This window comes from Micromys minutus (assembly GCF_963924665.1).
Source record: "Micromys minutus genome assembly, chromosome: 7".
In the NCBI taxonomy this organism is placed as follows: Eukaryota; Metazoa; Chordata; class Mammalia; order Rodentia; family Muridae; genus Micromys; species Micromys minutus.
Genome location: NC_137976.1, coordinates 8,754,325 through 8,776,813, shown reverse-complemented (window position 1 = coordinate 8,776,813; position 22,489 = coordinate 8,754,325). Strand labels below are relative to the sequence as shown.

Here is a 22,489-nt window from a genome sequence, read left to right as displayed (position 1 = left end):
AAATGTAAGCAAGCCCTTAAATACATGTTTTTTTGCCTTTTAAGTTGCTCTGGTCATGCTGTTTTCTTACAGTTATAGAACTGTAACTAAGGTGGCAGGGCAGGCATGCAGGTGGGGTAGGAGCTGGGTGATCACATTTTTATCCACACACATGAGACAGAGAGAGAAAGAGAGAAAACAGGAAGCCCCTCAAAGCCCTTCCCAAGTGACATACTTCCTCCAGCAAAGCTCTGCCAAGTACTCAAATAGCCGAGTCTATGGAGACATTTCTTGCACATGGGTTGTTCTTGCATGGTAGTTCTTTCCCACACTTGGTTGAAATTACCGCAGGCCCTTGTCCCTCTACTCTTCTTATGTTTGTAACTCCTCATGTTATGTGACAGTTTTCTGCTGTCACCACACTTGAAAGTCCAGATATTTAATTTGCAGCTCTTGCCTGTCTGGAGGGAGGTTGAACTGTTCACTCTTTGGGTCACAGACAACAATGGAAGCCAGCGTGGCACATTCTGTTCGTCCTGGGTACCATTTTCTAATAGGTGCAAACACATTTAATTGCAGCTTATGGCCTGCCAACCTCCTTAAACTATCAATGCTTTGTTGTCTTTGGCTCCAGTGTCTATGATCTGCGAGTCCTTGGGTTAGGACTTATGGCTTCTTTACGAAACAGTTCACCCGTGTCCAGCAGGAGAGGGGTGTTCTGATGCCGAGAAGCCCATCTGTTCTCAGTGTCCGTGGATGACGCACAGTCATCTCTCTAGGGGGAGAAATGAGTGCAGTTGACTGTAGCTGACAGCTGCAGAGAATGAGCAATCACTTTTCCTGCCCACTCTGATTACAGAGGACAGGATAGGATGGGTCTAAGGCAAATTATTTGGGAGAACCAATCATTGTTTCCTAAGCAGCATCTGACTTGGAAGAAGGATTTTGGGCTTTAGATTAAAAATGAAGTTTACATCAGCTCATTATATGACCTTTAGTGAGGTATTTATTTTCCTAAATCTCACTAAAATAAATACAAATATTTTGACAAATTAATTGTATGTTTTAATGGGTATAGTATGATATTTCAGCCTGTGCATACAAAATACACCAACTACATTAGGGTAATTGACATTTCCTTCTGTTCATCATATCTCTCTCTGTGTGTACATGTAAGCACATGTATGTAAATGTAGCTATAGGTGAATGTGGAGCCAAACCCAACTCTGAAGATGGCTCTTGCTTCCCTTCCATCTTGCTTGAGCTCGGGGCCTCTTTTTGGTTGTTCACTGCTGCTCTGTCAGGAGAGCTGGCCCACAAGCTCACAGTGAGTCTCCTGTGTCTGCCTTTGCTGTAGGGTGTAGGACACCAGCAGTGCGGTATCAACTTCTATGTGGGTTCTGGGGAATCCTCATGCCTGCAGAAAAAAAAAAAAAAAAGCCTTATCCATCAAGCTGAGCCACCTCTCCAGCCCTCCTGATTTTCTCAAAGCACATGATGAGTTCTGGTGAACGGCGGTTGTCCATCTGTGACATACAACACGAGAACTTACTCCTTCTGCTGAACTGTGTCTTGGTATCCAGGATTCCATTTTTCTCACTTTCACATATGAGAGGAAACTTGTCTTTCCCAGCATGCATGTTTGACAGGGTTATATGGCAGTGCACTTCACAGAGATTTGCTAATAAAAATCCTTACTCAAAGTGCTCATCTTTTCTTAGCACTCCAAAAAGATACTAATTTCAAAACCTTCCTATGTGTCATGTGTTCAAAAGACTTTATCATCTTAAGTTAAAAGGCAAGCAGATGACTCGGGGTCAGTTTTGAGTCACAGCTCTTTTTGGCTTTGGCCTTCATGTAAATGTACAGACCATCTGGTTCATTCTTGCAGATGGAAAATTATAAATGGCCAGTTGGAGATTCTCCATCAGTTATTTAAATAACTTCTTCTGTAACTACCCTGTTTTAACCTTTCTTTACTCTTTTTTTTTTTTTTTTGGATGTATTTTATTTACATTTCAAATGTTATCCTTCTTTCCCGGTTTTCCCTCCATAAACCCCCTATCCCATTCCTCCTCCCCCTGCTCCTATGAGGGTGTTCACCCACCCACCCACCCACCCTGCCCTGACATTTCCCTATGGGGCATCAAGCCTTGGCAGGTCCAAGGGCTTCTCTTCCCATTGATGCCCAACAAGACCATCCTCTGCTACATGTGCAGCTGGAGCCATGGGTCCCTCCATGTGTACACTTTGAATAGTGGTTTAGTTCCTGGGAGCTCTGGTTGGTTGGTATTGTTGTTCTTATGGGGTTGCAAACCTCTTTAACTCCTTCAATCCTTTCTCTAACTCCTCCATTAAGGACCCTGTTCTCACCTATATGGTTGGCTGCGAGCATTCACCTCTGTATTTGTCAGGCTCTTGCAGAGCCTCTCAGGAGACAGCTATATCAGGCTCCTGTCAGCATGCACTTCTTGGCAGCAGCAATATTGTCTGGATTTGGTGGCTGTATATGGGCTGGATCCCCAGGTGGGGCAGTCTCTGGATGGCCTTTCCTTGAGTCTCTACTCCTTTACTCTGTGATATCTGTTTCTAGGTTTCTGAATTCTGCAATAATTTTGATAGGCTGAGGTTGCTAGGATGTAAAGATGGCAGGAAAACTACCCAGTGCTGCTTCCTAAAGCTCCTACATGTGCACCTACTGTCCATGAAATTGTGAAATATTTTCTCCACGTCACCACAGTGAACTATCTGATACAATTAACTTCTAAAAAGAAATTTTTAATCTAATTTTTTTCCTTTGAGATAAAATCTTACTATATGTCTCTGGTTGGCCTGCAACCTACTAGGTTGCTCAGTCAAGTCTTGGATTTGTGAGTGATCCTCCTGCCTTTGTCTCCTCAGTTCCATGTATGGCTCAAAACCTATTCTTATAAAATCACGCTTCTGGAAGTTCCCTTTACTTTGCATCTCTGCTTTGGGAGGGCTTTGTTGCAGAGAAAAAGACTGATTCGTCAACCAAAAGACAAAAAAGAAAAGGACGTATCAAAGTCCCATGTTCTCCTCCAAGATATGCCTTCAGTGATGTAAGGATCTGCCCCCTGGAGGCACCAGGTCCTATGGGCCCCCACATCCTAGCACCACTCTCTGCACAGATCTGTGGGGGAGACTTAATGACTGTAGCATGATATCTCTATATATGAGGGGTTTGGCATCTCCAAAGTTCCAGGTATCTGCTGAGAATTTTGAAACATATCCCTCAAAATAAAGAGGAACCAATGTATATCACTTTTGTGGTTTCTTTTCTTTCTCCTCCTCTTCCTTCTCCTCTTTCTCCTTCTTTTCCTTCCCCTCCTCTTTCTCCTCTTCCTCTTTCTCCTCCTCCTCTTTCTCCTCCTCCTCTTCATCCTCCTCCTCCTACTCTTCTCTGGCAGTGAGAAGGGCACTGTGTATTATAAATCAGTGAGTTTTAATGCCACTGGTAGTTTTTAATCTCGATAATCCATCAGAATCATCTTCTGTCTGAACTTATGACTGTAATTTATAATGTCCTGCATGGTACTGGGCACTGTACTAGACTCTTTATGTCTGTTGTTTAAGTCCCGGAACAAACATATGAAACAAGCTCAATTGTCTACAGCTATCCAGATTCCTGATTGGCTGAGGCACTGCATAACTTGCCTGAGTAGAAAGCCTGGAATCGCAGGATTTCAATTTAATTATAGAAACCTTTGTTATTGTATGTTACCACCACCTTCTTTGTTCAAGAATGTGGATCTGTAATTCCTAATGAATTTTCCTTTGGATGCTTTGTGAATTTATTTATAAAGTGAATAATCGAGTCAAAGTTTTCGGGATTTTCCATAGGAAATGACCTTCACAAAATGTTTCTCTTTTTGTCATTTTTTTGGACATAATTTTCTTCTAAATGGCCCTTGAATGTTCACAATGACCTTAGAAAGTGTGAAAAAGAAAATGTCATTCTTATTTTCAAGGACTTTGGACTTACAGACTTCAGAATGTATTATAATAGGAAGACTGTAGACTTTGGGGCCAGACTAAGCATTTAAATTTGCCTTTGGTACTCAAGAGCTCAACTCTTTAGGGACTTTCGAAACAATGTCCCTAACTGTAACACAGAAACCACCCCCTGTCCTTCATGGATGTGGTAATAATGTAACAGAAAGACATCTGTCTTAGAGCCTTATCCACAGGACATGTCCCACGGGGGATAGTCCTTTCCCTTGGCTCCCTCTCTGTAGTCATGGTTTTCTAACTTACCCATGAGGCATTGCTGTCAGTGTGCATCAGAACCAAGTGTGGAACACAGGTGGGAAGAGTCGGTCCTCAACATGGCTAGTATGGCCGTTTATTCATCAGAAGATACAGTGCAGTGATGTATGCAACGTGCAACCTCTGTATCACCTTCAGGCTTAGTTAGGTTTTGAAATACATTTGGGGGCCAGCTGGTCCTCTGACTTCCCTGCATATGCGTGCATGTCACCTGCCCCTCCCACACCTTCAAAAAATTACAAACAAACAAGCAAAAACAACATTCCAAAAGCCTCGGAAGGGAAGAGGCATGGAAACCAGGGAACAAGCCTAGGATTCCAGAGCTCTGCTGAGCAAGCACTCTGACATGCTGGCATGTGCCCGGGAAGCTGAAAGCTTGCTCTTGCCACAGGAGGAGGAAGGTAGGTGCAGCTTCCTGGCACGTGCTCATCTGGAACTGCAGACTGCAGTTACCAGAGGCCATGCCTATGTGACCCTGCCTGCTACAGACCTCTCCTAGCCAGGCTCTTAATTGAATTCTAGCCAATTGCACAACCCTTTCTTGCTAGCCTTTGTTAGGATTTCCTTCCCTTTATCTCCAGCAGGAAAATCTTATCCCCTGGGATTTCCTCTGTGACTTAAACAAAACAAAACAAGCCAACCACGAATTCTAAAGAACTCTTTATGACTGAGCCTTTTATTCCTCTTTTTTTTTTTTTTCTCCTCACGGCCCTGGCTATCCTGGAACTTGCTCTGGTACCCAGGCTGGCCTCGAATTCTTGGAGAGCCCCTGCCTTTGCCTTGCAAGTTCTGGAATTAAAGACCTGTGGTATCACTGGCCAGTTTTTATTTCGATTCTTAAATGCATTTTTCTAGTTTTTTCTTCCTTCTCTTGGGTGTTTTGAATAATTCAAAACAAATTTGCAGTTTTGTGTATGTCTTCTCCCTAAATCTCTCCAAAATAATTATGAATACATACACACACATAACAGTGAATAATATATAATACATATTTCAGCATGCAGGTATTATCTGCCCACTGGTACTTTTGTACATTGTACATTTATGACCTAAGAAAATCATTGAACCTTTGCTGCCCCCATCACTGAGAAGGAGACTGTTCTAGAATATACAGCAGGCTGGGTTATTCATAAGGGATTTACTCTTAGAAATGTGGAGGCTGAGATTCAAAATCAAGGCTCTGGTATCTGGGGAGGGAACTCTTACTGCTTTCTCCCCAGAAGGTGCAAGGTAAGGAGGCTGACAGGAGGGGAAAAAAATGAAAGGGTGTTTGTGTGTGTGTGCATAAAAGTGTGTGTGTGTGTAAAGTGTTTTTGTATGTGTGTGTGAAAAGTGTGTGTGAGTGTATGTGTGTGTGTGAAAGTGTGTGTGCATAAGAGTGTGTGTGAAAAGTGTGTGTGTGTGTGTGTGTGTGTGTGTGTGTGTATGTGTGTGTGTGGGTGAGTATGTGTGTGAGTGTGTGTATGTATATGTGTGAGAGAGAAACAAAGACAGAGAAACAGAGTCAGAAAACTTTTCACAATAAATTATAGGGTGTAGCTATAAGTTGCATCATTTAAGGAAATCAAATAAAAGTACTTTCAGGATCTTTAGGCTCAACAACTCTGAGCAGCCAGGTAGGCTCTGGGAAGCCCAGTCTCCAAGTCAAGGATTAGCGTTACTTTAACTAGGATAATGCCAGGATCTGATAGCCAAGATTCTAAAGTGTCAGAGGTCAGCAACAGACACGTGACACCTAGGTGAAGACAAATGCTATGGGAAGTCTCTAAGCCTCATCTCTAAAATGTGCATTTTGTTACTTCGGAAAAGTAACAATACCCATCTGGGCCCTGCTGTGTTTTCTTTGGCTTTGCCACCTCTGTCTATAGGAAATAGCTACTGGGAAGGAGTCTCTGAGCAATAGCAGCTACAGGAACGAACAAGTCCAATACCACCCTTGCCCAGAGGCAGTGTACCCTGAGTCAGAGGGCCTTGGGCTGGGCTCCACGGCAAGTCAAAGGATTAAGTCTTATAACACTTAACTCATACTGCATTTATAATACAGGCCCGCCGACTAAGAAAAGCCCAGTTTCTACACATTATAACTCGTGCCAGATAGCTTCATATTCTATAGAGGTTTACACTATAGAAGCTGATTTAGGTAGGGAACTTGTTTTTAAATTGTATGATACAAGCGTCAGAGTTTCAGACCAGGCAGTGAGACAGATCCCCATTCTTACAATGCCATGAAACCTAAAAGAAAATGCCCTTCATAATTCCAACTAGGATGCAATTATAGGAGCAACTTCCTTGTATCCCAACTGTGTGCTGACTCATAGGTCAGTAGGTAGGTCAAGGTAAGTGATAAAGGCACAGCGAGTGCTGGATGCTCTGCTGGGCTGGTCATAATTATCACACAGATTCCTCAAGAGACGATGAGGAACAGCTCATGGTGTCTTCATTTCTACATGAGGAAACAGTCTCAGAGAGTTCAGGTATTCGTCATAAATGCCAGGGGTGGGTATCAGAACCAGTACTGAAGTCACATGAATCCAGACTTCATAACCCACTGTCCATTTCTGCTCTGCTAGAGGCCAGCCAGAGCTTAGCACTGGGAGAAGAGTCTAGAAGCTGTTCTTCTAGTCAGCTTCTGGCTAGCAGGTGTGGATGATGCACTGGGATTTGTATCACATATGTTTCGCTTTTGTAAGGTGTGTCAGAGAGATGGAGTCACTTCCATCCACCTATCAAAGCAGTGAAAGACCAGCAGGGTTTGAAGGAAAGTTTGTTGGGACTATTTGCCTGACAGTGACATTGCAAAAGACTCCTAGGAACGCCAGCTTTTTCTAGAGGTCCACACAGACATAAACTAAAGGCACCTCTATAAGGACATCTGTCCCCAAACTATGTATTCAGTTTCCACCTCACTCGACCCTAGATGTTAACCACCAGGCCAAGAATCGCTGCTTCAGAATACTCAGTGAGGAACTCTTCATGTTTGTCTTTAAAGTACTGTATCATGGGTTTCCACTACAGTATAAATCACTGTTTCCAAAGTAGATATCAACATTCCTTTGAAAAAGTCCCTGGAAATTATTGAGGCTGACATATCTTATATATTTTATATATCTATAGCTTATCTAACTCCAGCAAAAGACAGGTATGACATCTTAAAAATAAAACATTACTGCTTATCAAAAATTCCCCTAAATTTCTGAATTTATATAGAAGCAGAAATTTGTTCACTAAATATTCTTTGACCATGACATTGAGCATGTCACATGCAAACAGAAACAAATGCATATTATACATCTATTTAAGTTAACTGAAAAAAAAAGGTTGTGTGTAAAATATTCTTTTAGTAAAATGAGCTCTTAGTAAAGCTCATGAATGGAAATTTTTTAGACTTTTTTTTTTTTTTTTACTTGAAACTATTTAAAATTCTCAAGTAGGATTCAAGGCCAAATGGCCTTTGGAACTGCTGAGAGGAGCCCTAACACCACCCCAGGATGCCTAGCACTTGCTTTCAAAGGTCTTGTGTTGACTGTTCAGGCTTTGCTTGCTCTTGTCTGCGAGCTCTCTGGTAATTCTAGTCAGAATCAGGACAGAGCATCACCGACCCAAAGAATGAGCAACCACCACAGGTCGGTGAGTCACTGCTGTAGGAGCTCCGTTACACAGGTTCAAAGCCAACCCCCTGACCTGCTGGATCCCCTAGAAAGTTCTTTCTTAGACCTCTTTCTTCAGATGCTCTCTCCTTGCTTTGGTTCTACTGTTTCTAAAGCTGCTAAAGGCTCCTGTGTTCTCACGCCTTAGCCTGTCTCAGGCCAGCATCTGTGGTTTCTGTCTTCCAGAAACAGCTGATAACATACACAGATCTATAAGGGACAGATAATAGATGGCATCCATGCATATTCAGACCTCTCTGGTGGCTTCGGAGACCATGAGCAACACTGGCATGTTTACCTCCTCACCTCTGAGCAGTTGATGGGATGATATTGCTTAATGGTATTTAGAGACGAGCCTGCCCAGTAGCTCTTACATTAATGGTTACTGGAGAAACTGATTGGAAATGTCAACATGAGATCAAAGAGAGAGCAGCTTATTTAGCACAGTGGTAGAGCTAGCTAGGCCAGAGCCCTGACTATTGTTCTGCCCACCTTCCCCTCAGAATCTGGGTAGGGTCACACAGATCCCCAGTGTCTTTGAAAAGCTTGGGAACCATCTATCTGCCTGTAGGCTTGATCTGTTCCACACACAACACCAGATATGGCTCATACCTTAGGAAGCTTCTAGACTTTATAACAATACACCTATCTATGCTAAAAAAAAAAAAAATCACAGCTTTTGGTTTTCCAGGCATCCCATGTACTGTGCCCCTGTGGGTATATGACTCTGTCACAGGGAGTAACTCAGGGTTCATCCAGTGCTCAGAGCACAGTCATTCTTACCCGATGTAATGGTACATTAGGACACAGGAGCAGAGGACCTTGCAAGTATAATCTAACTGCTGAGTGTCGTGAACAATCCTATACTCTTAACCAAATGATGCCCAATGTGTAAATGGAATGTATCTGTTAACCTACAAATCACACACACACACACACACTCACATACACACACATACACACACACACACACACACACACACAATGACTTTGTGCGTGTATATTATTTAACCAGTAAATCTTCACTAGCTATCAAGTCACAAGCACTGAAATGCAGAGGCAAAGAAGACAGAAAAGCTCCATGCCCTCCCAGATGCAGTAAGGACACAGACAATCCCCTAGCACCAAGTAAAGTGACAAGATATTCTCTGCGATAACACTATACAACAAAGCCATGAAAGATGATGGGAAGGTGAGCCCTATGCCCTACTGGTTCCTAAAACCTCGCTGTTCACCATCGGCCTCTGCGGCTCCATGGCATATTATTTATTGGAAACATAGACTCTCAGGAACTGCTCTAGACAGTCTTCACACTGGGTATTTTAACAAACTCCAGAGATTCATGCACTTTTTAAAAATAGAGAAACAGAGCAACTCCCTATTGCTAGCAGCCAAGACTCATTCTTCCTCTTCCTTAAGCCCCATGCACACACTAACTATATGTGCATGACCGGTAACTACGGACTACATTTTCTTTTACTGTATCTGCATTTGTTTTATGCTGAATTTATTCCTGTGCCATGAGGTTTTGTTTCTTCAGTTTCTTCTGGATATCTTTTTCTTCTGTGCAACCTCCTCTTCTGGCTTTGGAACAATCTGTTCCTTCTCAGTGAGGATCATCTCAATGTGGCAGGGGGAGCTCATGTATGGGTTAATCTGGCCATGAGCTCTGTAGGTTCGCCGGCACATCTTAGGTGCCTTGTTCACCTGGATGTGTTCAATGATAGATAATCTATGTCTAAACCCTTAACTTCAGCGTTACTGTCTGCATTATTAAGCATGTGCAGCAAAAGTTCAGCACTTACTCTTGGCCACTGTCCCTGTGTCCAGCCCCACTGTTTGGCCTGGCCACACCTACCGACTCTACCATTATACTGCTGGAATGGCACACATTGCTTTTTTAAAGTGACATCCTTCAGATACTTGGTGGCTTTGTGGATATGCATACCCTTGATGGCCTGGGCAGTTTCCCCGGTGTTCTTAAAATGAACACGAAGGTTTGAATCTCTGAATTTGCATGATTTTGTGGGGTTTTCTGGGTCCAGAGAGTAGCGAACCATCTTCCCAGGTCACCTCTGGCTGCTTACAGGAAGAGGAAGTGTGAAGGCTCTGGACCTAATAATAAAATAATTATTTCAATATAAGTATGATATAATCAATATAAATTCTATATATTCAATACAGATATATTGTTTCAATAACTGTGCTGTGACCTGAGCTTTGACACTCCTGTTGAAATCTTAATTTCCATTATAAGAGTCAAAAGTGGGGCCCACTGTAACCTTTAATTTGAGGTTGGGGCTCCTTGTATGTAACTGATGGGTTAGCTCAAAAGTGGTCTTCTATAAAAGCCATGTGGGTTGTATCTCTTTTGAGCTCATAGGGGATCACAGAGACTGAAGTGACAAATCAGGGAACCTGTACAGGATGAAGCTAGGTCTTTTGCATAGATGTTACAGTTGTGTAGCCTGGTGTTCTTGTGGGACTCCTAACAGAGGGAGGGCAGTAATTCTCCCTTTTGTTTGTTTTTGCAACTCTTTTCCTCCTGCTGGATTCCTTTGTCCATCCTTGATGTGAGGGTTTGTGCCTCATCTTCCTGTGATTGTTATACCACGTTCAGTTGATATCCCTGGGAGACCTGGTTTGTTTTTTGTTTTTGTTTTTCTGGAGGGAAAGAGAGGAGGAGTGCAAGTAGTGGAAAGAGGGCTTTGTGGAGGGGGAGGACTGAGAGAAGTAGAGGGAGGTGAAACTACGGTCAGGGTGTAATATAGGAGAGAAGAATAAAGAAAGAAAGAAAGAAAGAAAGAAATCTGCATTGTAGGCATTTTCTTGATTGAGATTCTCTCTTCCCAAATGAGTCTCAGTTATCTATTTAATGCCTGGCTTGTGTCAAGTTGACATAAAACTCACCAGCATGGTACGGTGATTGGATCATCCCAGTTTCCCACTGTTCAAACCCTTAAAGTGAACACTTAGGTTTTTTTGTTTGTTTGTTTGGTTTTGTCTTTGTCAATTTTCCTCAGATATGACTTTTCTTTTGACTTAGATTTTGTTTTCCAGGAAATAATGATATTTCTTTTATATGCTTAATGATAGTAAGGATAGAGTAGTTTTTAATTTAAAAAGAAAGGGAAAGCCTTAACAGTCAGTCAGTTCTTTCATATCAACAGTGGGGAATACGTGGGTTCAATCCCTTGTGAAGCAGAGTAGCATTTTTTTTAATGATGAATGTGCATATACTGAGCGTTCTAAGTTTGCCTCTGTTGCTCTGACAGGTACTCTGACAAGAAGGAACACAATGGAAAAGGGGTTTCTTTGTCTTACGATTCAGAATTACAGTTCATCATTTTCATTTTTTTAGGAAAAAAATCAAGGCAGAATCTCAGTCAACTAGTCGTATCACATGTATCACATCCACAGTTAAGAAGAAAGAAAGGGTAAATGCATCCTTGCTGCTTGCTCTGTGCTTAGATACTCCCTGCCTAGGGAATATTGTCACCCACAGTGGGCTGGGTTTTCCTACATTAATTAACAATTCTCCACAGACTAGCCCACAGGCCAGCCTAATCAACGTAATTTCTCATTAAGAATCTCTTCCCCTGTGATTCTCAATTGTGCTAATTTGACAGTTAAAACTAACTAGCATATCAGGTGACCTATAAATTCTACTCCTAAGAATATAAAAACAAGTAAAACAGTATTTGTAGGTGTTTAAGAGAATTTATAGCACAATTCAGTAACAGGTAAAACCTCAAAAGAAATCGAATGCCCATCAATAGGAAAGTGATATAAAGAACCATTTAGTAACCACACAATGGAATCTTAATTACTTTTAATTAAGTACGGTAAGACTTACAAATGGGTGGATCTTACTAGGTGGAAAGAACCAAGTGCCAAGGGATTGTCTATAATACTACCTTTTGAACAAAAGTAAAACCAAACAAATATAGTGCACACTACACGTAGCATTTGACAATGACAGGCCAAATGTGATAATAGAAATAAAAATCTCTATCACCTAATGATAATATATACATTCTAGTGTTGTCACCGAATGCATCACATATTGGCTGGTGCTGTGAGCAGTGTAAAGAGCCTAGTATGGACAATAGTATAGAATGTACAGAGTGCGCAAGCGTGTATAGTGTATACTATTTGATAATGGTAATACACAGTGTTACTAGCTTTTCTGTGTGGCATAGTACTCTTATTTATATCTTTGCTATTCTCATTGTTGCTAATTCTACTTGGAGAAAAAGAAATGCTTCCTGTAAGACGACATTCCCCGCCTGATAGCAGACCTGCCTGTCTGTGTACCTTGTATCTCTTGATGATATCAAGAGGCCACACCAAGTAATAACCCTTCACTCCCTAGGTTTGAGCAAGTACTATTTCTTGTTCTCACACAAGGACACAATCACCTAGCACCTCCCTTCTTAGAACATATCATCATTGTGATGTGGTTAAGAGAATGTATTAGAAACACAGAGATAAACATTTTAGAAAAATACTGTTGGATTAGAAAATAATAGTTTTAAGCTGATTATTATCAGCTGTGGCACTTCTTGTGCATTTGATTTCAATTTAGGTTGATGGTTAACCAACCTCCAAGCTGACCCCAATAACCCCAAGTCATCCTGCGTATGCCTTACCGTAGTGCCTTCCCACTTTGATTAGGGTGGAGTTGCATAACCCATGAGATGTTACACTGTGACTTTTGACCATAGATTTTTTTTTTCTACAAAGTTCTATAGCTTCTTCTGTCTTGGGCTTTCACTTTCAGGAGTAGAAGCCCATACATTACCATACGCATGCTGCAGTGGCCATGGAGTAACCTGGAGTCGTGTCTTAGTCAATCTTGCTGTGAAAAAAAAACACCATGATCAAGACAAGTCTTATAAAAAGAAAGTATTTAACTGGGGCCTTGCCAATAGTTCAGAGGTTCAGTCCATTGTCATCACAGTGGTATGGACTCAGATGTGTTGCTGGAAAGTAACTGAGAGTTCTACATCTGAGCCACAGAGGCAGCAGGGAAGAGAAGAGAGGGAGAGGAAGGAGAGAATGGGCTTAGCTTCTAGCCCAAAGCCCACCCACCAGTGACAGATTTCTTTCAACAAGGCCACACCTCCTCCGGTAGGCCACAGCAGTTTAGTAGTGCCGTTCTCTAATGACCCAGCATATTTGAGCCTAGGTGGGCCATTCTTACTCAAACTATTCAAAACACACCACACTGTGGACAGCAACCTGAAACTTCCTACCATCAAAGAGCAGAATGAGAACTGGGAAAGCCACCTGGGAAAGGACCCCGAGCCTCTATTTCTTTATTAGTTTTCGTTTAAGTGGTGTTAGGGCCTTATTCTCACCTTCAGATTTTCCTTATTGAGTTTGAAATAATGAGAAGGCTGAATTATGGCTTAATTATTGGCATGCGGCAAATGTCTCTTCTCTGTTTGCATTTTGTGTGGGACATAACCTGAAACGTTGTATCATTTCCTGGAAGTTTGGGGAGAGTTCCAGTCCGAGATGACAAAAAGGAGGTGGGGGATGATCTGGGCTACAAATGTTTTAAGGGTTAGAAGGTAGTAAGGCAGACAGGTAAGTTTTCTCTTTTCCTGTGTTTAGCCTTTGTGGAGTTTCTTGAAGAAATATTTTCATAACTTTTCTCACATTAGGCAAACTTTTTAACCATCGTTTTTTATCTCATCTCCTTGGCAACTCCAGTGACCTGTATGGTAGACTGCTCCCATTTGCCTCACAAGGAAGTGAAGGTCTCTTCATTGTTCTAGCCTTTAAGATTAATTTCATTTTGGGTCATTTCTATTGCTTCATCTCCAAATTATTCCTTTCTTCCCTAGCATCTAGTGCGCTGGTAATTTTCTCCAATATTCTAAGCAGTTGGTTGTGAATGGACAGGTTTGACACTAGATGAGTAACTATCCTTGGATCTCACTGAGATAGTTAAGAAAGTCCTTTAATCCTCTCAAGCCTTTGAGTCCCACTGAGTAGGACCAGGGCATCTCTCTGAGCCATCTGAATTCTAAATCAACATCCTTCTAACTGCTCTGCAGTCTGCATTATCAGGACGGTTTCCTCTCTGGCAAGGAGATTCTTCATCTATTTCCAGCTTTGTGGGACTTGTAGGATTCGTTTCCTCTGACTTTTTGTTACATTTGCACAATTCTTTTCCCATCTTCCAGCATTTTCCCCTAAATGCACGTGCAGATCAACACCAAAGAGCAGCTTCCTGGATTAAGAATATTCTCTCTCTTCTGCCTCTCTCTTCCATTCCTGTCTCTCTTGCCTCCCCCTCCCCCCATTTCCCTGCTTCTTTATTTTGCATTCTGTGAATTCTAGCTATCTTGATTTTTTTTTCCCTCCTAGATCATTAGCTTTAACTACTTCAGCTCAACCAGCGGGTTCTGCCTGGGAATCCTGTCTGCAATAGACAGCGAATGCTCACAGGACGTATCCCTTGTGGATTTCTTCTTTCGGGGAACATCGTCCCATGTCCCTAGACTCTAAGATGCAAAAGACATTATAATTTTGCATTCCTTTTGAAAGTCTTTACCTGTTTGCTTGCAGTAGAGCAGGGAGACAGTCTTACTCCTGTTCTTCCATCTACATATTTCTACAGCACCTCCTTCACGTATAAACTTTGCTCAAGTGTGCCGCGTCTCATCCTTTCCTTACTGGCACATTTATCTCATACATCTTTCATAATTCTAGTTATGAAAGGCAGGAAACAGGCCGCACCTGTGTGACTTTCTTCCCTGGGGAATGAAAGGACACATACTTGGCATATCTAGAATCGCCTATCATTGAATTCTATCTCTGCAACTGATACTATTTCTTTCAGGGTGATACATAATTCCACATCACCATTTGCTTTTCAAATGCCTTTTGCAGCTACTCCCAATACTATCTGATTGAAACAAAAAAAAAAAAAATTTACCTGGATGAATACTCCAGATTAGCGGCCAAGACACAGACATCCACATTAGTCAGAGTTGGAACTGAGTCTTGGCTCAACTACTAAGTAAACATAATTTTCCTTGAGCTCTTATTACCTGAGCAAAGCACTGTGGAATTTTACTTGGGTGGTTTCATTTGACTCTCATAATGGCATTTATTTAACATGAAATTAGTATCATTAGGGTTTCAATAGAGAAATCTGCTTCAGGATAACCCTGATATTGTCCCTTTCTAGGTGTGTATTACTAGGTACGTTCTTCAATTTCTCTAAACTTTTTCCCCTCTGAACTGGTAATTGTAATATCTTCCTCTCTGGACAAATGAGGACTGTAAGGGGGAAAAATATGTTAAGTGCTCAGCATGACCCCAATAAAAGCTAGCCAATGGGGGGATGGTAGCCTAGGGTTTTAGAGTGACCGAACTGTGTGTATGAAATCTGGGTTTTATCCTCAGTCCTGCATAAATCCTGGTGGCACATATTCGTCATCCTAGCAGTGGATGGGAGGCAGAGGCAGGACAGCCCAGTGTCCAAGTTCATACTTGCAAGCTATACAGTGACTTGAGGCAGGACTGGGGTGTATGAGACCCTGTCTCAAAAGAAAAAGAGATTGATTTCTTCTTTTCTGCAAAACATTAAAAATAAAGAGGATGCCCCAATAGAGACATTTTGGGATGTGATAAAGGGGTTTGAGCCTGCACGCTGCTCCTCACCCCCATTGGATGTGGATCTGTGGTACAATAAACAATCTTAGGAATGGGTGAGTAACATTGCTTGAGGCCATAGCCCACCTGGGCTGCTCCCGACCAGTGATGGGATATAGAGGGTTCTCTGGCAACCCCGTTCACGGAGCCACGGGCATTCTATTGGTTCTGACTTAGGCTCATGGGTTTTCTGCTGGTGCTAGTGAAGCTTCATCAGACTGCCCAGTTCTCATCTGGACCGAAGTAAGACATGCCACAAAGCCTTTCTACTTCATTTCATGTAGACATTCCCTCTGGCCATCCTTGAATGGGCAATCCCATCTTGGTGTTTGCCTTTGGAAGAACCTGAGTTACTCCTACCATGTGTTCTACACTGGTGACTACTGACCACAAGTGCCAAAGATGAGGACACTTCCTGGTCCTCATTGTAGAGGAATGATGGTCACCTCTGTCCTCCATGGATGCTGCTCTGAACTCCACAAGCTCCTTTTGGCTTTGTCCTATGTCCCCTTTTATTTTCCTGTCTTTGGAACTGTGAATGAATACCAACCAGGAGGGTGTGCAATGAATTTGGGATCATATATCTTTGATGACCACACAAAAACTCCTTCATGCCACTGTTATCTGTAATGAAGATTTCACCTTTTGTGCCTTTTTTTTTTCCTTACCATTTCACATTCAATACACCCTTCCGCACATGTGGAGAGTCCTTTCAAGTGACCTTGGACAAATCGTTTCATGTCTCAGCCACTCAAACTTCTCATCTTGAAGCAGGGCTAGACACACACAGTTTTGATGATTCTAAGGTAACACATGGAGACCACCTACATCTCCACGGAGTACTCAGCAGCTGCTTACTGAGGCAGCTCAAGATGTACGGTAATTCTTGACAATTAGGAACACATGAAAGTTACTTAAGCTGAAGTGTTCACGAGTAGGAAGCAGTCTCCCATGCATTGGTGTTAATAGATGATTGAAGGAAGATTTGAACTCAGAGTCTCTGTCTGCTCAGGCTGCTTTTAAAAATTACCATAGACATAAGCAGTGTGGCTTATAAATAACAGAATTTCTGGAGGCTTGGATGTCAAGGCTTTGACAGATACAGGTCTAGTCAAGACCCATTTCCTTTCTTCTTTCTTTCTTTCTTTCTTTCTTTCTTTCTTTCTTTCTTTTATTTTCTTTTCTTTTTCAGGAAAGGGGAGGGCAAGCAACGTCCATAGATAATTAGTCTAAGGAGCTAGAGAAAAAAACCGAAGAAGCTGAAAGGGTCTGCAACCCCATGGGAAGAACAAAATTATCAGCCAACCAAACCCACCACAGCTCCCAGGGACTAAAACACCAACCAATGAGTTCACATGGAGAGACCCATGGCTCCAGTTGCATATGCAGCAGAGGATAGAATTCTCTGGCATAATGGTCCAGTGAAGGCTCGTTTTCCCAGTGTAGGGGAATGCCAAGGCGCTGAGGAGAGAGAGGGAGCACCTTCATGGATGCAATGGAAAGGGAAGGGGATGGGATGGGGAGAAACGGGATAACATCTGAAAGGTAAATACAGAGAATATCTAATAAAAAATAAAGAAAGAAATAATGCAGCAGATTCCATGGGTTTTAGTCTCTATCCTGAAAGCTATATCATTCACTGAGTTACCAGCTACGATCTTCCAGGAAGTTTTCCATTAGTGATCATTACCCCTTTACTTAATTCTCTGTGCCAACATCTTCCTCATGCCCTGTTTCTACCTCAGAGTCAGGAACGTGGGGTCTTGTGGGGTCTGGTCTCTGATAATACCTTTGTTTTTAATTTGTCAAAAAATAAAATCTTGTTTTCCATTATTATAAAACATTGTGCTGTTCTACGTGCTCTCTGTCCTGTCTTATTCAGTATTTATGGTGACTCCGTTGTAATAAGAACCAGGGTAACTCTTATTGGTGACAAAAAGAACCCAACAAAACCCAACAAAACAACAACAAAAACCGACCAAGCCCAAGTGTCAAGCAAATGCAGCCAGCCCTCAAACCATTGGGTTCTAAAGTCCGTGTTCTCATGATTATCTTGAAATGGCTCCCTGTGGGGACAAAAGTCCTTGTAAAAGCAGCCTTCAGTGATCTTGTGCCCTGTGCCTTCCAGTCATTGGACTAAGAAGAACCCGAGGCTACTGAATGAACGCGTACTCTCTGAACTTGCTGAGTTAGTAGTAGGAAGTCCAACCACACATCCTCCCATTTCCTCTTCCGTGACATCTCTGGATTGCTTGAGATGACTCCAGGCTGGACTCCACAGAGATCAGGGGTTTGTCCCTGTTGGTCAGCACAGTCAGATTTTGTGATGGAATTGGTCCAGCTTTGGAAGTGTTCATGCATCACCAGGCACACACAGTAAGGCTTTTAGCCATGAGTGTCAATCAGCATGACAGGACAGCACTGAAACCCGCAGTACTGAGTTTGGTTATCTGTATTTATTTACAGGATCCTCAGACAAGGGTCCCTGGGGCAGGAAGGGGCTTCTGGCCAATGAGTTTGAAGAATGACACAGCATCCACTGTAAACCAGTTGTTTGACAAGTTCGTCTTTTCTTTTGGGATGACTCCCTTTAAATGTGCTTTAGAAGATGATAGGACAGTAGAAACAACCCTATGATAATGCTTTGTAAATCAGCAAGTGGGAAAGAGATGTATTCAGAGTGTTGAGCAGGATAAAGTTCCTTCGGGCTGTTTGAACTTTCCTAACAACTTCTCTCTGTGCCCTTACTAATGACAACGAATTATATGTTCTTATTCTTAGCAGCATACTTAAAAATAGACGTTTAATAAGAATTTTACCAGTGAGTAACATTTCTTTTAAAAGCTATGTTAGGTCAGCAGCAACTTTGAATTTTTTTTCCTGTCACCTTTCTTCTATTTACAATCTAGTGTTGTGTCCAACACTGGCCCATAATATGCCTCTAAGATCTTATTTAGCCAATAGGCCATTTTCTAAAGTTCTAATAAATTTAACTTGATGCTTTTAGAATTAATTTAACAATATTCCTTTGACTTACGCAAAATTTCAGATTTTTGGTATATAAAGATATTTCCTTTAACTAAATGGGATTTAATGTCTCATCTCTCTGTGGGCTCGTTTTATCTACAAGGGTTTAACGCACATCTCACTTCAAAAATGTTACCCACAGAGCAGTTGGCGGAACCTGTCAGTTATGATGCGAGGCTTTATTACTTATTCTGGCCTCTAATTTGTCAAAAAGGGGAGAAAGTTTGAAGTGTCAAGATAATGCCATAGGATTTCCCACACTCTCCCGCTCCCAGAGTTTACACAGAACTGAAATCCATCAGTTTGTTTTGAAGGATTGTAACTTCCCCTTTCCCCTCTCTGGCAGCTGCCCCAAGTCTCAAAAGAGTCACTTCCTGAAACTTAGTCAGAGTATTTTTACTAACATCTCTGGCTTCTTCTCCGTGATCTACTTGTACCGAAGAGGAAGTAGCAGTGTGGAAGGCAGTAATAAACGTCTCCGTAGCTTCATAGATCCATTTATTCAGCCCTCTCTTTCTGTCATTATTACATGGCTGTGCGCCGCTGCTCCCTGGACAGTTTCCAGATGACAATCGCAGGCTGAGTGTCTCAAGCATTTACACCGCAGTACAAAATGCCGCACACTGCAGTTGACTTAACCCTTTGTTTCTCACAGTCACAGAGGATGGATTTCTAAGGGCAGGGTTAAGCATTGCTGGTTCTGGCGAGCGCTCTTCCTTCTCTGCCTTCCTGTGGTGGACAGAGCGAGGGAGTTCCCGGAATGTGTTACAAAGGCACTGACCTTAGTCACAAGGGCCATCTTTATTGCCTCCTAATCTCCTGAATATTCCTCACGCTTCTGTCATCATCAGGTGGTGGTAGAAATCAAAAAATGAATCTGGCTGTGCTAAAAATTCCATCCGATCCATTATTTTCCCAACACTCCTTGTGCTCCATCCCGGGGGATCTATCAGAAAAAATACGAGAGACTTGAGGATAAGTCGTGAGGTTGTAGGACTTACGGGGTCAACAGGCTAGCTGGAAGCTCAGAGGAGTGGGGATTTCTTTCCGGGAATAGAGTAAACTCTGCAATCCTACAGTCACCACGGGGCATCTGCTCAAGGCAGCTGAAGACCTGAGATGCCTCTACAGTTGCTTTCCAGCGGGCCCAAGACTTTGATTTTTAAACTTTTGACCGAAAGAACCCCTTCTCCTATCATTCGGAGGAGGGGAAGTCGGTGGTAAAGCCGGGTGCCAACTGGTTTGGTCTGGTCTTGGGGTTTCAGGAAAGTTAAAGTTTTCCTGGAAATCTCATGAGGTTTCTGATGTACAGAGCTCCACGCACAATGAAGGAGTCTGGGAAGGCGTTCAGTGGGTATATGTTACGCTTAGCCAGAATTCTGTTAGAAAGGCTGCTGGAGAAACTGATACTGAACGGACACTTATAATAGAAAGGACAGGGCAGGGAGGTGGGAGGGAGTTGGTGGGTGGGTAAGGGAGCCCTCTCACAGAGGCGGGGGGGGGGGTTAGGAGGATTCGGAGGGGAAACTGGGAAAGGGGATAACACATGAAATATAAGTAAAGAAAATATTCAAAAACAAACAAACAAACAAACAAACAAACAAACAAATAAATAAATAAATAAATAAAAGTATTTTTTACAGGCCTGGCCAGGGTTTGCCTCATCCTGTGACTCTGAACCCTGACTTATAAACAGTAGTGGTAATCCAGCTTTCAAAGGCACGTGGATACAAAGCTGCACTGGAAGATGGATAATTTACAATGAGGCTGTGGCCAACAAGTCTCATTGTATCAAAGCACTGTCTCTATCTGCCCCTGGAGGTAAAAGGACGTTACACACAAAGCCACATGTAAGTAGAAAGAATCAAAGAGGAATGTGAGCGGAATGATTTTGATGGCTGTCTTCATTCTATTGCTATGAATAGACACCATGACCATGGCAACTCCCATAAAGAAAAAGCATTTAACTAGTCCTGGTGTATAGTTTCAGAGGTCTAATCCATCATCAGCACAGCAGGAAACATGGCAGTGTGCAGGCAGACACAGTGTTGGAGAAGGAGGTGAGAGTTCTACATCTGGATGTGCAGGTTGGGGAGAGAGAGAAGGAAGAGGAAGGGGGAGGGAGAGACCTCAAATTCGACCCCCCAGTGACACACTTTCTCCGAGTCTACACCAACAAGGTCACAACTCCTAATGTCACTTCTTAAGCATTCAAGTATATGAGCTTACAGTGTGTGTGTTTGTGTGTGTGTGGGGGGGCATTCTTATTGAAAGCACCACAGTGACTAAGGTGTAGATGGTGCTAAGCACAGCAGTCTGTACCCCTGTCATCCCAGGTAGGCTCGTACCCTGGATCAAACGTCTATGGCCCCACATCGTCAGCCTTAGGCAAGACACAGGATGACTGACAGCTGGTCCCTAAGGTTTCTGTTTCCTGTCTTCATACATTAACTTACCTTCCCCACAACTGTTCCTTGTTTAGGTGTGTTAACAAATCCTCTGTGCTTTCATTTAACTCTCGACCTTCAGTCAGTCAGGAAACTGGCAAGAACCGGTTGAGACCACTCCCAGAACACAATGAGGAGGGGTGTGCAACCTAGTGTGGGAGATACGCAAAACAGGACATTTTGTATCCACATTCCTTAAGTTACTTGCTGTGGTGATAACTTTAGGTGAAGGTGGCCTGAAAGGAGTTGAGGGCTTTAAGAAAAGAAAATTGTTGGGATTCTGCAAACCCCACCCCAGAGTTACCTGGCAACAGCCAGATATAACCCACCCTATAGTTACCTGGCAACAGCCAGGTATGTCCCACCCCACAGTTACCTGGCAACAGCCAGGTATGCTCCGCCCCAGTTATCTGACACTATAAAAGGGGGCTGCTTGCCCCCTCCTCTCTCTCTTACTCTCTTGGTTTCTTGGGTTCCTGCTCTTTGCTCTCCCCCCTTGCCCCTCCTCTCCCATTTCCTTCTCCCCTTTCTCTCCACTTTCTCATGGTTGACCTCTACTTCTCTACTCCCCTCTTCTCTCTCTCTGCCTCTACTACCCTCTGAACTCTCCTCCCCATGCCCTGAATAAACTCAATTCTGTACTACACTGTTGTTTCGCTGGTCCCTCAGGGGGAAGGGATTCCCAACATAGGTCCCCTGGAGGCATCCTCTTTGTCCCCATGCCTCACTGCACCTCCCCCTCCCTGCCACTCTCTTCTGGGACATCATCTTTTCTTTTTTCTTTTTTTCTATATAAATATCATTGGTGCCCCATGTGAGGAGATTAGATTTCCTCATGACTGGACAACTCTTTCTTTCAAAATTAGCCATTTTCTTTCAAAAATCCTTGGCACCATGGGGAAGCAACTCAACTGATAATGTCACATGCTATTGTGCACAGCCCATGCATCTTAAGGTGTGCCACTGGGAACACAAGGCAGTATTGAGGTCAGAGGAACAAAAGCTGTAGTGGTCTGAGGTACTAACTAGCCACTTCCAATTAACTCACTTCTCTGTGTCTCTGTGATAAAGACATCTCTCCTCGGTTGTCACAGATCTTATTATAGATTTTATATCTCTGAGGGCCATCCTTTCTTTACTGAAAGTATTTCTTACCCACCGTATCCCATTCCAAGAAACAGCCTGTTGTGATGGAGTCTGTACTTATGACTCTTTTCTTCTCTAGGGTTGTCATTCCAAAGTACAAGTATTCTTTTAGTTGGACCACAGTCTGTCAAGGATATGTAGTTTTGGTTTCATTCCAGATAGGGTACTAATGATAGATCAGTATAATGATACTATCTACCTATCTTGAGGGGTCAATACATTTGGGGATTACTTATAGAATCATGAATGAGGGGTTACTTAGGTTACTATAGGGTGGGA

At 42.6% G+C, this 22,489-nt stretch overlaps 1 pseudogene across 1 annotated transcript; it reads right to left on the bottom strand.

Moving 5' to 3' along the window:
• Positions 1–9,423: 9,423 nt before the first annotated feature.
• LOC308422652 (large ribosomal subunit protein uL22-like) lies at positions 9,424–9,976 on the bottom strand (annotated as a pseudogene). Its single transcript has one exon. The product of its transcript is annotated as a large ribosomal subunit protein uL22-like (transcript).
• Positions 9,977–22,489: the final 12,513 nt, after the last annotated feature.